The sequence below is a fragment of the Abramis brama genome (assembly GCF_963993115.1).
Source record: "Abramis brama genome assembly, chromosome: 22".
Lineage (NCBI taxonomy): Eukaryota > Metazoa > Chordata > Actinopteri > Cypriniformes > Leuciscidae > Abramis > Abramis brama.
In genome coordinates, this window is record NC_139984.1 from 27,232,988 (window position 1) to 27,249,538 (window position 16,551).

The following is a 16,551-nucleotide window of genomic DNA, read 5'->3' on the forward strand; positions in this document are numbered from 1 at the left end:
GAAAAAATCTCAATCCCAGAATCCCAAGCAAAGACTTTCAGTTATTCTCACTTGCCCATGGTTATGACAGGTTGCAAAGCCGGCCTTCTTATCTCTCTGATGACCAACAGCGGAGGCGTTCTGATCTCGAAACCTGACCCGCCGGACCTCAGAGCTCTAGACCACCACACCTCCCGTCTCCACCAGCAGAACGCTGTCACAACTGACGTTATCATTTCGAGTATTGCGCAGATAGGAAGGCGTGTTTGACCCAGGAGAGTGAAGACTGACCTACTTTGGGCGATTCCACTCGTTTCTGCAGGCAGGGACAGCAAACTAAGGTTTGAAGGACACACCAGACCTACCTGCTCTCTCATGCTTCAGCTCAGTGTCTGCTTCTTGGGGATTTGTTAACTTGGAAGACTTTAAAAGTAGACCTAATAAAGTAGAGATTCTTGAGCCCTGGGACGAATCTGACTGCAAACCTGAAAACATAAAAAGTTTGAGGGTTATCAACAATTAATTTAATTGTATGGTGTTTAGTTAATCAAATGTATTGCTACTATATCGATATTTGCTGAGAACAAATTGAGATCATTTAATGACATTTTATTACTGGGTTAGATGAGTAAATCATTGGATAGATGTTAGAAGTCGATATATTCCTGGTTTTCTTTCCATATACAATATATGTGTTTTGCATAAAGAATGTTAAGTACTTTTAATTGCACTTCACAATTTGTTGTAAATATATATATATATATATACAGATATATATATATATATATATATATATACACACACACATATATATATATATATACACATATAATATATATATATATATATATATATATATATACACATATAATATATATATATATATATATGGCAATGAAAATTACCTATTAATTGTAATTTAAGAGAAATTACTGAACTTAAATATACAAGCTTGATAAAAGTGATCATTCTAGAAGAAAATTTCAGATGGCACTTAGAGGCTTTTGCATCTGAACTCTTCATATATATATATATATTTTTTTATTTTATTTTATTTTTATTTTTTTAAGAACAATCAAATTATAATTCTAAATTATTCTATGTATTCATTTAAAATACATGAAGTACATATATATATATATATATATATATATATATATATATATATACTTCATGTATTTTAAATGAAGAAATACATAGAATAATTTAGAATTATAATTTGATTGTATATATATTGATATATACAGTATATATATATATATACAACCTTTTATATAAACACCTTTTAATATATACACAAACTTCTATGTTGGATGCGGTTAAGATTAATCGCATCCAACATAAAAGTTTTTGTTTATATTACTAATATATGTGTATGCACGTGTGTATATATATATACACACACACACACACGTACGCGTGAGTGTGTATATTTATACGTATATAAATATATATTTGTGCATGTATATATATATATATATACACACACAAACACTTACACACACACACACATTTTCAATGAATAATGTATATTTAATGTAATTTTAATTGTAATTTAAAGAGAAGTCTAATGGCAGGGGAGATTGTGGGACGTTTCATCCCATACTCTCAAGAATCACTGAAGGCATTGACTATGTATGACTAAGCACCAACAGCACAGGGCTTTTCCATCTTAAGCAACTGGTTATTTATGCAGACTAAAAGATTATCAGTGTTATGCGACTGACAAACTTTTCCAGTGATGTCAGCAGATTCTGACAGTTAAAGGAATAGTTGACCCTAAAATTCAATTGTCACACACTTCGTTTCAACCCTGTATTATTTTCTTTCTTCATTGAAGCATTTCTTATGAGATCATCAGACATTATGCCTTCACAGAAAAGCACCATTAAAGTATTTAAACCGCTACTGCTAAATCACCACTTCAGTGTATATCACAAAATCAACTTAAAGTGAATCTCAAATCTCTAAAATGGCCTTGCACCTGTTTCAATTTAATGCGAATAAGTAAAACCTTACGCTTTATTATTTTCAAAACCGCTATGATGTGTCTCATTATTATGGTTTGTCTAACAGCTTAAGGGAGAACAATAAAGCGTCTGAATCTGAGAACTAAACGCATTGCACAGTCTCCCGCTTCATAACTCTTGTCTTCACAGGTCTTTGAATGCTTGACAACGCTGGACTGTCTGTGCCAGACGATGTTCTCACGGCAAAGGAATGCCAGCGACTACAGAATAAAGAAAGAGGCGCTGCTCTTTCTGACATACAGTATCTCTCATGTCTCCTCCTATGGGTTTGACATCTATCAATCCTGTGAGAATGGAGTGAGAATGGCAGACAACTGATGTTTCGCTGCACAAAAAGGCGAGACATTCGGCAGGTACACAGTGAATCACAGAATAATAGCACCATCTGTGTACCACGTTAGAAAGGCACAAAATGTTTTTTGTCTTAGTTTCCATTAAAAATTATCTTAAAGTAATTTAAACATCCTAAAAAACAAACAAATAAATTCTTGAGAAGCAAAATTCTGTATAATATGAAGAATTTTGTTCTGAAAATATATCTGGAATTAAGTTTTTCAAGCAAATTGTGCATTTTAAATTTGTTTAAATTGGATTTAGATTTATGTTTTACTGATTGGCTAAAAAATATGATATATTGTTTTATATAATGTAATAATTTTTGGTAACACTTTACAATAACATTTAGTTAGTTAACTACTTTAGTTAACATGAACTAAGAAAGAACATTCAAATCAAAAGTTCATTATTCATTAACATTAATTAATGCACTGTGAACTAACATGAACAAACATTAAGATTAACAAATACTTTAACAAATGTATTGCTCATTGTTAGTTCATGTTAGTTAATACATTAATTTTAACAAATGAGACCTTATTGTAAAATGTTACCTTTTTTTAAAGAAAAATCATTATATTTTACAAAAGAAAAGATATGAAGACTTTTTCCACATGGAATATAATTTTTCATTAAATCTTATAAAATTTTGCTTCTAATAAAATAAATAAAATCTATCTTTTTTTAAGCATATTTTTACTGGAAAACAATAACAAAATAATGATTAACTCAATTATTTTCAACGATTAAGAACTTTAGACTGACGTGACATCAAAGGTAAATTAATTTGTAATTTTGTAAATTTAAAAGTTGTGAGAAACACCAATTTGACATGAACGGGTGGATTTGAGATGCTCCTCTGACTGTGGGTGTGTCGCAGTCATCATCAAGTATTAATTTAATTACTTGCATGAGTGATCAAATCATCACTAATGAATCATGAGATTTTTTGGGACATGTTTACGGCTTTAGTGTTCCAGAAACGGACAGACAGGAATCTTGAAAAACCTGCAGATTTATAAAGGATAATTTTATGATAAATACAAATTAAGCTCTACATTATCACAGTATTCTGTCAATTACAAAAGCAAATCGTTTGGACTTGTCTCTTAGTTTACACTGATAGAAAACAAGTTCACAGTAAGGCACTTACAATGGAAGCAGGTACCAGAAGTTTTAGAAGCAGAAATTGTATTCGATCTGTATGCCCGTTTGAGATGGGACTATTTTCTAGGTGAATGAATTTATATATATGCAGTACCCACGTAGTTCCAGAAATTGGAGTTTGTACCATGCAAACCCATTTAAAACCAAACCCATTTAACTCCAGACTAGTCTGATGAGGTTGACGAGCAAACCATAAGGCTTTTTTATGTTTTAAAGGAACAGTGCTACCAAAATTCTGTCATTATTTACTCATCCGTTCTGACTTGTTCCCTCACTGCCCAATTGCAGGCAGCGTTTGTGCATGAAGACTTCTGAGGCAGAATATCGGTTTAATGATCTACAACAAAATAGAAAGAGCTTTGGTGATAACTAAACAAATATTTAATTACTACAATATTAATTTATGGCTAGAAATGACGTCAAAAGTAGAAAAAGCTGTTAAAAATGTACAATTACACACAAAAAGGGGCTTTCGCACCGGGTAGTTCTAGGAACTAGCCACCAGGGTGGTTCCCCGAGAACTAATGGTTCCCTTAGGAACATTTGCCTGGTTGCATTCGCACCTCCAGTAGGATCTCTGAAATGACGTAAGCCGCGCTTGTTGTTGTGACTTTTATTTTTATTATTACTGAGAACACCAGCCAGAGCCTGAGAACACAGTGCTCGCATTCTCTGTGTTCATTAGTTTATGGTCTGTCTAACAGTCCTGTCTAATACATTATTGGATAGGACTGTTATACATAGAAAGTGGACAGATTAGCGTTTGCCGTGTGGTTGATGTCCAGTGTTGCTAGCTGAGCAGAAATACATAATCATGTTTCACTTGGTCCCCTCAAAGTTGCGTTGGATTGTCTTTTTAGCGTAAAGGTTGAGAGGTCCATCTGTCACTGTTTTCCATGTTCGTAGAGTTAGTTTCTGGAGTAAATATTAAGGCTATAATAATCTGTGTGTTTACACAGCTTTTTTTAAATGGCGGGTGCTGGTGTTTTGCGTGCGTTCAGCCAATCAGAGTACACTTACGTCACTGGTAGTTCCTGGCCTACTCTGAAATAGGAGCTAATTTAGTTCCACCAAAAAGAGTTCCTAGAACTAAAATCGTTCCTAGTTCCAAAATCTGGGATCTTCCGCTAATAGTTCAAGGAACTATGAAAAGGTTCCTCCGGTGCGAAAGCCCCACAAATCAAAAGTTTCAGAAAGCCATTTTGATATTTTAGCTCAACTGTCATGGAATAGAATGCACAGGATTGTGGGATCAGACAGGATGTGACATGAGCATTGGATTCGGACATGCCTTGTTGCCTTCCTACATCGGTATCCTCCCATTTTTCAGCCATTTTGGAGCACAATGTGTTTTGATTTTGAAGCCATACGATAGTTAAGATTAAAGAAAAGCCCTCTAAAAACCTTCCCTTCCGCCAAAATCCCATTTGCACATCATGCCAAGTTTGACGTACCAAGCACATGTTGGCCATTTCCTCACACAAAGCTTGTTATGACTTGGAATTTAAGTCATATGCACTACTTTTATGATGTTTTTTGGATCCTCAATCTTCTATTGTGAAGAAAATAGAAATAACCTGTTAGACATGAAAGTATTATGCAATCATTTAAGACATTTCTTCCTATATAGAACCTTTTTTTGCATAAAGGTTTCTTTAAAATTGAATGTACATACAGTATGTGTGTATATATATATATATATATACAGTGAGGAAAATAAGTATTTGAACACCCTGCTAGTTTGCAAGTTCTCCTACTTGGAAATCATGGAGGGGTCTGAAATTGTCGTCGTAGGTGCATGTCCACTGTGAGAGACATAATCTAAAAAAAAAAAAAAATCCAGAAATCACAATATATGATTTTTTAACTATTTATTTGTATGATACAGCTGCAAATAAGTATTTGAACACCTGTCTATCAGCTAGAATTCTGACCCTCAAAGACCTGTTAGTCTGCCTTTAAAATGTCCACCTCCACTCCATTTATTATCCTAAATTAGATGCACCTGTTTGAGGTTGTTAGCTGCATAAAGACACCTGTCCACCCCATACAATCAGTAAGAATCCAACTACTAACATGGCCAAGACCAAAGAGCTGTCCAAAGACACTAGAGACAAAATTGTACACCTCCACAAGGCTGGAAAGGGCTACGGGGAAATTGCCAAGCAGCTTGGTGAAAAAAGGTCCACTGTTGGAGCAATCATTAGAAAATGGAAGAAGCTAAACATGACTGTCAATCTCCCTCGGACTGGGGCTCCATGCAAGATCTCACCTCGTGGGGTCTCAATGATCCTAAGAAAGGTGAGAAATCAGCCCAGAATTACACGGGAGGAGCTGGTCAATGACCTGAAAAGAGCTGGGACCACCGTTTCCAAGGTTACTGTTGGTAATACACTAAGACGTCATGGTTTGAAATCATGCATGGCACGGAAGGTTCCCCTGCTTAAACCAGCACATGTCAAGGCCCGTCTTAAGTTTGCCAATGACCATTTGGATGATCCAGAGGAGTCATGGGAGAAAGTCATGTGGTCAGATGAGACCAAAATAGAACTTTTTGGTCATAATTCCACTAAACGTGTTTGGAGGAAGAAGAATTATGAGTACCATCCCAAGAACACCATCCCTACTGTGAAGCATGGGGGTGGTAGCATCATGCTTTGGGGGTGTTTTTCTGTACATGGGACAGGGCGACTGCACTGTATTAAAAAAGGGATGACCAGGGCCATGTATTGCGAGATTTTGGGGAACAACCTCCTTCCCTCAGTTAGAGCATTGAAGATGGGTCGAGGCTGGGTCTTCCAACATGACAATGACCCGAAGCACACAGCCAGGATAACCAAGGAGTGGCTCTGTAAGAAGCATATCAAGGTTCTGGCGTGGCCTAGCCAGTCTCCAGACCTAAACCCAATAGAGAATCTTTGGAGGGAGCTCAAACTCCATGTTTCTCAGCGACAGCCCAGAAACCTGACTGATCTAGAGAAGATCTGTGTGGAGGAGTGGGCCAAAATCCCTCCTGCAGTGTGTGCAAACCTGGTGAAAAACTACAGGAAATGTTTGACCTCTGTAATTGCAAACAAAGGCTACTGTACCAAATATTAACATTGATTTTCTCAGGTGTTCAAATACTTATTTGCAGCTGTATCATACAAATAAATAGTTAAAAAATCATACATTGTGATTTCTGGATTTTTTTTATTTTAGATTATGTCTCTCACAGTGGACATGCACCTACGATGACAATTTCAGACCCCTCCATGATTTCTAAGTGGGAGAACTTGCAAAATAGCAGGGTGTTCAAATACTTATTTTCCTCACTGTATATATATATATATATATATATATATATATATATATATATATATATATATATGTATATGTATATGTATATGTATATGTATATGTATGTATGCAATGTATGTATGCATGTATGTATGTATGTATTTCTAAGAGTGTAGGCAGGTATAATCCCATGATTCCCTCCTACAATGCACTGAATACTCCTTTATATAAATGCATCACTTGCAAATGCTTGTTCCGACCCCATCGTCTATAAAACCCTTACAATTTGATGCAATTTCACTTTTTAATTAAGCCGTACCGTGTCATAAATCACGAATCAAGATAATTAACAAAATAACAGAGGCTGATAATGTACAGGCTCGCCTTAAATCTCCAAAGGTCCCGTCGCTGGGCAGTAATAAAGAGCAAATAATGGTGTGGCTGCTTGATATTTTGGTGCTGGAAGTACTGGGAAAATAACACCTTTAACAGCACTGCGGTCTTAATTTGTAGAGGCCGCCTTGCGCTGCTCTTCTCGGGAGGCAGGTCATTTATCATTTAGGCGGCCGTTATTTTTAATGAGTCTGTTATCATTCATTTTAGGGCATCCCACCTTTCCTTGACATGGATAGTATTTCTTTTTATATAGGACACAGGATTTATGCCTCCCTCTCTCTGCATTTTGCTCGTCAGCCACAGCCGCTCTTTCTTTCTTCCTTTCTTTCTTTCTTTTGCTAACTCTCTCTCTCTCCAGACACTTTTTTCCTCCCTCTCTCTCTCTCTCTCTCTCTCTCTCTCTCTCTGGACAGGAAGACATCTTGCTTGTCTTCCTGATGGCTCTTTTGGGGGCTAGAGCCGAAAATCAAAAGCCAGTTTTGATTCATCATAATTTTAAAGGTGAAGTGTGTCATTTATTTATGTTAAACACGTTCTCCTGTCCCAGTTTAATGTGTAGAGTCAACTATAAGCAAGACATGTGTAAGTTGATTCCCCTAAAACACATAGGCACAATCAAAACATTGCTCTGCTGTTTAAGCATCCCAACATAGCAACACAGACTCAACCAATAGCGTAAGATTGGGGGAGGGACAATCTGTTTAACGAACCAATGCAGATGAGGGAGGGGTGTGTCCTGGAAACCTGTTTGAAAATAGTCATTATTTTACAAATCATTTCGGTAACCAATGTGCAAAACATTGGAACCAAATTATTTTCATGACATTCAATTGCAATTATTCTTGAAAAGGACAAATATACAACATAACCAGTCTGATTCATAAAAGATTAAGAATAACTTTTTTTCAAATCTCTCTCTCTAAAAAAAAAGTTATATCTAATGAAATTTAGCATCTCAAGTGAATTTATCTTGTCTTTAGGATGTTTAAAAATGTATTACTAGAAAAATACAAAATGTGCAGTATATTATTTGCAGTGTCATTGAAGTAACCCATTCAGGAAAAAGAAAAAAGAAATGATATATATATATATATATATACACACACACACACACACACACACATGGGTTTTTCTTCAAAAGTACTACACTATTAACATAAAACTACTACTTTAAGTACTACAAGAATTATTAAAGGAATTTAATTGATAAGTGGAAGTTTTAAGTTCCTTACAATTACCATTTTTATTTCTCAAGGGCTCAAAAGGCCTGAAAGGCTACTCAAGCGGATTCTGCATGGAATCTTTTTCCCGAATATGAAACTGCAGCTATACCTCAGAGTTTGGCAGCTGAATGTAGGTGGGTTGCAGCGGCACGTCTACAGGTGTGGTTATTTCATGGCAGACTGGAGCTTTGCTAAACGCTATAACTCTTCCCTTGATGTGGCCTATCATTCAGCTCATGTCAAGCTGTGACAAGACATGACACGTTTTGACAGATTATGGTCGGCCCACACATCTGATTCTCAGCTTGTTAACCGGCGTTAACTAGTGTATTCACTCAAGCCTGGTGATGAAACTGATGCAAGGTTGATGTTTCTTGTTATTTTTTTTATTTTTGATGAACGTCTGTCTTATACTGAGCAAATATACTTCTTAATGGAGAAAATGCATATCTTAAAGAGATCGTTCACCGAAAAAACATGTGTTTGGAATGACCTGAGGATGAGTAAGTATAAATAAAGATATCATTTTCATTTGTGGGTGATTACTGTTTATTATTCATCCATTAACTGATTAAACTGTTCATCAGGTAAAAATCACACTCCACTTTTGTCTTGCAAAACATCACAAACCCTTCAGCCAAAAAAATACAAATAAAAAAATGAGCCACTTTTACATTCCTCTCAACATCCAAGACAATTACGCAACGTCCCGTGACGACTGACCCTCAAGGTTTCTCTTGATATATGAGCCGTTCATTCTGTCTGCTTTCCTCTTCATTTTAACATGATGCCTCGGTGTAAATATTATGCTTTTTCAAAAATATCCTGCTAAAGGAAGCCAGCTCTTTCCCTGCGTTCGCACCACGACTCAGACTAATAATGCGAGTTTATTGTTCAATGCGGTACGGAACCGAGGATATGTCAACAGTCAAAAATGTGCACTGGAACAATGGAATGTCTGTTTAATGTGAGATGTGTGGGTGGCGCGTCAGGATTGTTCTCTTGATTTATGAGGTTCCTGTGCCTTATTTTTTTACAGTAAGGCTTAGTGCAATATGTCCACAGAGCTGCATCCTGTTGGGAGCAGTGATCGACATGTGTTCCTGTGTTGGAATGGTGTGGCATTCGTCTCTGGCCAGAATCTCCATGGTGCTTATCACCGCCATATGGGATACTGGCACGGAAAGACGGTGCGGCAAAACAGGCCTGCATCACACGACTGCGGGTGAATGCTTCTGCATTAAGAAGTCCAATGCATCAAATGTGCTTGTGCAACTGTATACAGGTCTATTTATGTGGCATAAGACTAATGGGTCATAGTTTGGTGGATTTTGGACTGAGCAGGATTGTTGAGGGAAAAAAAGAAGAAGAAAAAAAGAAAGATTTATGATTTAGGGTTATAGGATGGAGAACATTTTTATAAGGGGGAGAAAATGCTGGTAATGCTCAGGCTAACCTAATAATTCTGACCAAATATTTCATATGTGGTCTAGGAAATTTGTCCACCTTGTTACAAGACATTTTTACAATGCAATGTGTAACAGGGTGGACATTTTAAGTTAATAAAGCCCATTACTTGATAGGAAAGAACAACATGCTAGCAGAAGATTAACATTTAGGAAGAATTTCAATAGTTATATAAAAAAAATCACATTGAGTTGACACAACAGGGTGGATATGTTGTGTTTTATGCTATTAGAAAAGTCTTCAAGGTTTATGACTAATACTTGCTCTGTTGGAGTTTCTTTCCCTCCAAGGAAATTATGTCACTTCTAGCAAGTCATGTTATTTTGGACATAAAATATTAAGGTTTTAAGATTAAGATTTTAAAGAGCAAGAAGCACCAATGTAACAACGTTGACTGAAGTTTGAGACATAAATTGATGATTAAAAATACAGTATAAACAGTAATATTGTGAAATAGTATTACAATTTAAAATGAAAACAATAAAAAAAAGAGAAATTAATACTTTTATTCAGTAAGCACACACTAAATTGGTCAAAAGTAACAGTGAAGATATTTAAGATTTATATTTATAAAAGATTACTGTTTCAAACAAATGCTGTTCTTTTGAATTTTCTATTTCAACATTGATGATAATAATAAGAACCATTATTACATTTTAAAATATGTTAAAATAGAAAACAGTTATTTTAAATTGTAATAATATTTCACAATATTACTGTTTTTCCTGTATTTTTGATCAAATAAATGTAGCCTTGGTGAGCAGAAAAGACTTCTTTCAAAAACATTTAAAACTTTAAATCAAACCTTTGAATAGTAGTGCATCACGGTTTCCACAAACATATTAATAAGCAGCACAATTATTTTTAACATTGATAATAATAAAAAATCACCAAATCAACACATTAAATTGATTCCTGAAGAATCAAGTTGAGAAATCATGATTGATTACATGGGAATTTGTCTGTCAAGTGCTTCAAAAAGTTTTTTTTATTATCATTATTCTTAGGTACGAACCATACATTTTTGTCATGCATTGTCTATGTTGCATGAGACTTGATTAACATTTTATGCAAAATATGCAGTGTTCTTTCATTGGGACATAAAACCCACCAAACTGTAGGAATACGATGCACGCATGGGTATAATTGCACACAGCGTACTCCACAACACCATGTTGCACATGTATGCCAACACGCCCACACACGCTCACCCTGTGCCCGCAACTCCAATAACACACACCTCCGCACACCCATGTACCCGGATAACCACGGCCAAGCCCACACACGGTTATTTGGCTTTGGTTTTGTGGCGAATAGAGAGAGAAGGTTTGCACCAGGGGCCCTTCCAGCCTCGTTCAGAGAGGAAACGCTCCTGCCAAGCTTCGGAAATCCTTTGATGGCGTTAGAACTCGGGCGAATCTGTCCAAAGTGCTTGACGTGGGAGATTATTGTGGCGTCGTGCACTAGATAAACCTACAAAGATCATGTTTATGTTTAAAAACAGCCATATGTCACACTTTCGCAGCTGCCACCAAGGGTTGCGAGCCTCGCGCACGCCGTTACGGTCGAGATATCAAGCAGGATATGCATTACGAAAACACAGTCCCCAGACAGGCAGGCCTTTCATCTAAAGTTATTGCCACGCTGCCTGGGGTAATACATCACGAATTCTGTAAGGACAATGCTAAGAAGCGCAATCTGAGGACAAATGCATCATAGTTGCACAGTGAGCATTTTGTTACAAATAATGTTGTCATCAATTTTCATCTTTTGTTTAAACATATTAGTCTTTTGGACAAGATAGGTCATATTTCAGCAGTTTGATAAATTCTCCCTTCTTGCCTTTTCACAGAATGTGCACTTAATTAATTACACAACCTTTAATTGGACAGATTATTCCTAATGGTTGTGCGATGCTAAATGTACAAACTCAGAAGAGGCTCAGGAGTCATTATTTTAATGCCACATTATCAGCTCGTTGCAATCAGTATATTTCAAATAATTAATCAGTTTCACATCGTGAGAAACATTTGGCCTAAAATAGACAAATTACGCTCACATTTGTGGAGGGATTTTTTTTTTTTTATATCTCCAATACCATCCTGTAATATCACAGATGCAGTGCTTTATTAAGGGCGAGAGAGTGTGTTTTTTTCTTCTTCTAATTTCATGATATCTGCAGGCATTTGGGTGTTTAATTAGGGCGGTAATGTCCGGTGATGTACGTGATGGATTTTTACGGAAGCCGGCTTTAACTATCTGAGGCAATATCATAAATCACAACCTTGGCTGTAATGCTCGTGTGAGTTTGTTTAATTAGGATGTCCACTGAGAGATTCTGGGTGTTGCTTGGTTTGCATAAGGAATGCCAGTTATACAAACACAACAGAGATTTCACATTTCATTGTGCTCCGAGGATTATCGCTGCTATCCTGCTGATAAAAAAGATGAAAAACTAGTCATCACTGATACTAAGAAGAGTGTGTGTGCGGCTTTGTTTGTGTGCATCTCTAGAACCTTTTCTTTCTTTTTTCTTTTTTTTTTTTTTTTGTCTTTGATGGTTTAAATTACTCTCTGTAACTCTGCTACCCCTTGGAGAACCAAATATAATGTGTTCTTATAATGCGACCACTCATGTTAATAAGCCAACAGATGCTATTTTCAAGTAAAAAACGTTTCCAATCAGGAAGCGGTCACGGCCTGTGTTGTTCATGGGACTAAAGGCGCATTTCAAGCAGCAAATGCCAACGGCCTCTCAAGTGCAAGCCAAGAAGGCCTACTGAATTTAAATTCAATATTTCACTCTATGTCTCGATTCCCTCACGTGATTCTGATCCAGTCATGAAAATTAACTTTTTCTGTACAGGTGATAAAAATCTAATAAATAAAATTGACAATTTACAGCATAGGTGTACTATTAGTCTTTGTAAAGGAGACGCAACAACCGCCTCACAATCAAGACCAAGCAACCGCTTTCACATAAACCATAACTCATATGACAACAAAAGTTAAAAGAAAAACAAATATCCAGCAGAAACGGAAATAAAAACATTCTTTGTAAATGTATTACGTGCCAGTTCAAGTCAAAGAGCACGAGTTTCCGGGTAAAACAAGTTTAAACATACACAATAGACTAGAATCTGGATAGGCATATCCAGTATTTTCTGTCAGCTGTTTAGAATCAGAACAGGTGCATCGATGCTCGATTCGTGAATGAATCACTCTTTTGAGCCGACTCTTTACAACGAGTCGGTCAAGCAGTTAGCAAACCGTTCTGAATCGGTTCGAGATTCAGTGTGAGTTACGCACGAATCGTTCTTTCTCAGTTTTCTAAGTAAAAGCTTTAATTGGTTGCGACCCGCCATAAATATCAGAGAAGAAGAAGAGAAGAAAAGCTTTAATATAATACTTAAGAAACACAGAGAACAACAAAAGTGCTTAAAAAGTGGATATTTACCTATAATCCATTGAGTCGAACCTGCATCTTATCGTTTTCCAGCGACGAAGAAGGTCTTCTTTGGGCTCATTCTGCATGTGCTGCGTGTGAACACATGGGCCTGTACTGAGATAAAACATTCAAAACACACACACACACATAAAAACACTAAGTGTAACGTTACACGAAAACATTAACCTGATATTACCTTTGCTTGACATTACATGTACAATGGCATATTTGTAATACCTTGGATCACATGCATTCCGTAGTATAGTACATGCATTCTGTTAGGTGTTTCTTTAACTGGGCACTTTTGGTCCTGTGAATTTAATAAAGAAAAGAAAAAAATAACGTTACTTAAACCTTTTTTCACACTGGAACTAGTTTAATTAATTAGTCTACGATCAATGTAACCTTCGTGTATATGCAGCACAGGCTAACGTTAATTCTCAAATTTTTTCCACTCTGAAATATTTCACCACAGTCAGTGTTATTTTCATTACAACTAAAATTATATATAGTATTGTGTTTGATAACATTCTCTGAGTGATGGAAATTATATGTTTAACAAATGGCCTAAGTTACTCCTATCATGCTAAGGCTAATTTCCTAGCTAGCAGTTTACATCGTGAATGAACACAGTTAAATCATATTTGCACGTTATTTACATATGTTATAATTAGAGCTTGGCTGGAAATAAAGCACAGTAAAAGAAAAAAAAGTTAAAAATGATATTTACTTTAATTGTTTTGTTTTCTTGACACATCATGTCTCATACTGCCCTTCACCTCAAGCTCTTCACTGAAACGCGCTGACTCCTTGGTAACCAAGCAAACATATTTGTTTTAGGTGGTAAAGTAAATACCGGATGCATCGAAAAAAGTTTTCAGGATAGTTTTAATGTGAATTTCAAAAGTGAACAAAATGTTGATTAAAAAAAAGAAATCTGTTAATTAACCCCTTAAGCGATAGTTCACCTAAAAATAAAAATTCTGACATAATTTATTCACCCTCAAGTTGTTTTAAACCTGTATGAGTTTCTTTCTTCTGCTGAACACAAAAGAAGATATTTTGAAGAATGTTAGTAACCAAACTGTTGATGGACCCCATTGACTTCAATAGTATTTTTTTTCCCTATAAAAATATAATCTTTTTAAAGATTAAAGCACTTAAGAAAAAGAAAGTGTAAAAAAAGTTCTAAAACAAATCTACTATACTAAAAAAAATTTTTTATATATATAAATATATATTTTACAAAATAAATTTACTCTAAAGTTGCAATAAAATCGTATGTTTAACAAGAGAACCTCTTGTCTCAGACCTTCCCCGACAATATGTTTTGTCAAGATTAGAACAAATTTTGATAGTAAAATATTTCATATACATTTTGTAATATGAAATAACACCGCCCACTAGGGGGAGGGGCCTACTAAAAGGTTTTAAAGGACTGTTTCCATGGTAACGCAATGTCCGATTGCAAAATGGTTTGCACAGGATGAGTTTTGAGTTTTTAAGCTTTCGAATGATAATTTATGATGCTTATAAACTTTTTTGTTGACAGTTAAGGGGTTCAAATCAACTTTTAAATGTCCCTATAATTTTTTGAGACACTCACGCATTTATTATAAATGTTCCTTTATAATGTTTGTATGTAAATATACAAATATGTATACTTTTTATTTTTATTTTTGAAGTTTATTTAGCATTCATTTTTATATAAAATCACAGGAATCGTAGTTTAAAAATTGGTAATCACACAGTTGACGGCAGCCATTGACTTCCATAGTAGAAAAAAAAGTTGATGGCTGCGGTCACCTGTCTGGTTACCAACATTCTTCAAAATATCTTCTTTTGTGTTTAACAGAAGAAAGAAACTCATACAGGTTTGGAACAACATGAGGGTGAGTAATGACAATTTTTGGGTGAACTATCCCTTTAAGTGCAAGTGATGCATTCTTTTGAAAGAAATTCTCTTTAAATCTGAGTTTGGGTTGATCTGAATGTTCTATATAGACCTCATATAGAGGCAGAAGCAAATTGGGAGGCTATCAATGTTTAACGTGCCCAGCTGGATGGAGACTGGTAAATGTGGTGCCGCGTGGTACCGGGGGCACATAGGCCAGGTGACCACAGCAGGCACGCGTGTCAGTCCGTGCTCATTAACGTGACTGATAATGCCATCTATCAGCCATCTAATTGGCGATGAGGATCTGCGGAGGGTATTTTAACCAGGCCCACGTATCCATCACACAGCTGTGGACAAGATGATGGCACTTCATTACCAGAGTGCTAACCAGGTAAAAGTCACATCCATTTGTAATGAGTGCGGGGGCCGCTTTCACTCCTGTCCATTTTCATTATGTAAAGTTCAACGCATATGTATGTGTATTGTAATTATCATGATGAATATGCAAGCTTACTTCACTTTGATTTTTCCACATAATGTCACAGGCAGCGAAGACGAGCAAGTGCCGTGGAACAAATAACTGTGGTGAGGTAAGCATGTTTCGAAATGATACATATGCGAGCAAATGCTTTCTCTCAAGTTTCACTTGATCGTGTTCTTTTTTTTGTTTTTACAGAAGAGAAAGAGAACAGGAAACAATTTACGATTGAGAAATGTCGTAACCCATGGTCACAAATAAGGTTATTGTCCTCTAAAGCAGGGTTCACCAATCTCGGTCCTGGAGGGCCGCTGTCCCTGCAGAGTTTAGCTCCAACCAGCTCCAACACACCTGTTTGAAAGTTTCTAGTATGCCTATGAGACCTTGATTAGCTGGTTCAGGTGTGTTTAATTGGGGTTGGAGCTAAACTCTGCAGGACAGCGGCCCTCCAGGACCGAGATTGGTGAACCCTGCTCTAAAGGAAAGAATCGATTCTGAACTGCCGAAACGTCATCAGCAATTCCTTTCTCACTTTCTCACAAAACTATGTAGGTTTGTTACAAATTTGCATAAAATTGCATGGTCTTTATTGGCTGCCCATGAACAACATCTAATTTGACCCGCCGTTCCGCCCTAAAAAACTGTAGTTGTAGCTGAGGCCTGGAAGAGTTTGGTTTGTGTTGTTCATGTCAAGAAGATGCTGTTTTCTGCGCTGCGACAGCAAATCCACTTTCCTGCATTTTAGGGGTGTAAAAATTAATCGTTTCTACGATGCATTGCGATGCAGACGAGGACGATTCGGTATCGGTTCAGTAATAGACCATAACCGATTATAATGTACTGACGCTTTT

General features: G+C 36.2%; 1 long non-coding RNA gene across 1 annotated transcript; it reads right to left on the reverse strand.

Moving 5' to 3' along the window:
- Positions 1-244: 244 nt before the first annotated feature.
- On the reverse strand, positions 245-13,626 carry LOC311073639. The gene is made up of 3 exons (XR_014604186.1): positions 13,563-13,626; positions 13,335-13,439; positions 245-464 (listed from the first exon to the last, which is right to left on the reverse strand). It is a non-coding gene; the product is annotated as an uncharacterized lncRNA (long non-coding RNA).
- Between the last annotated feature and the right edge of the window lie 2,925 nt (positions 13,627-16,551).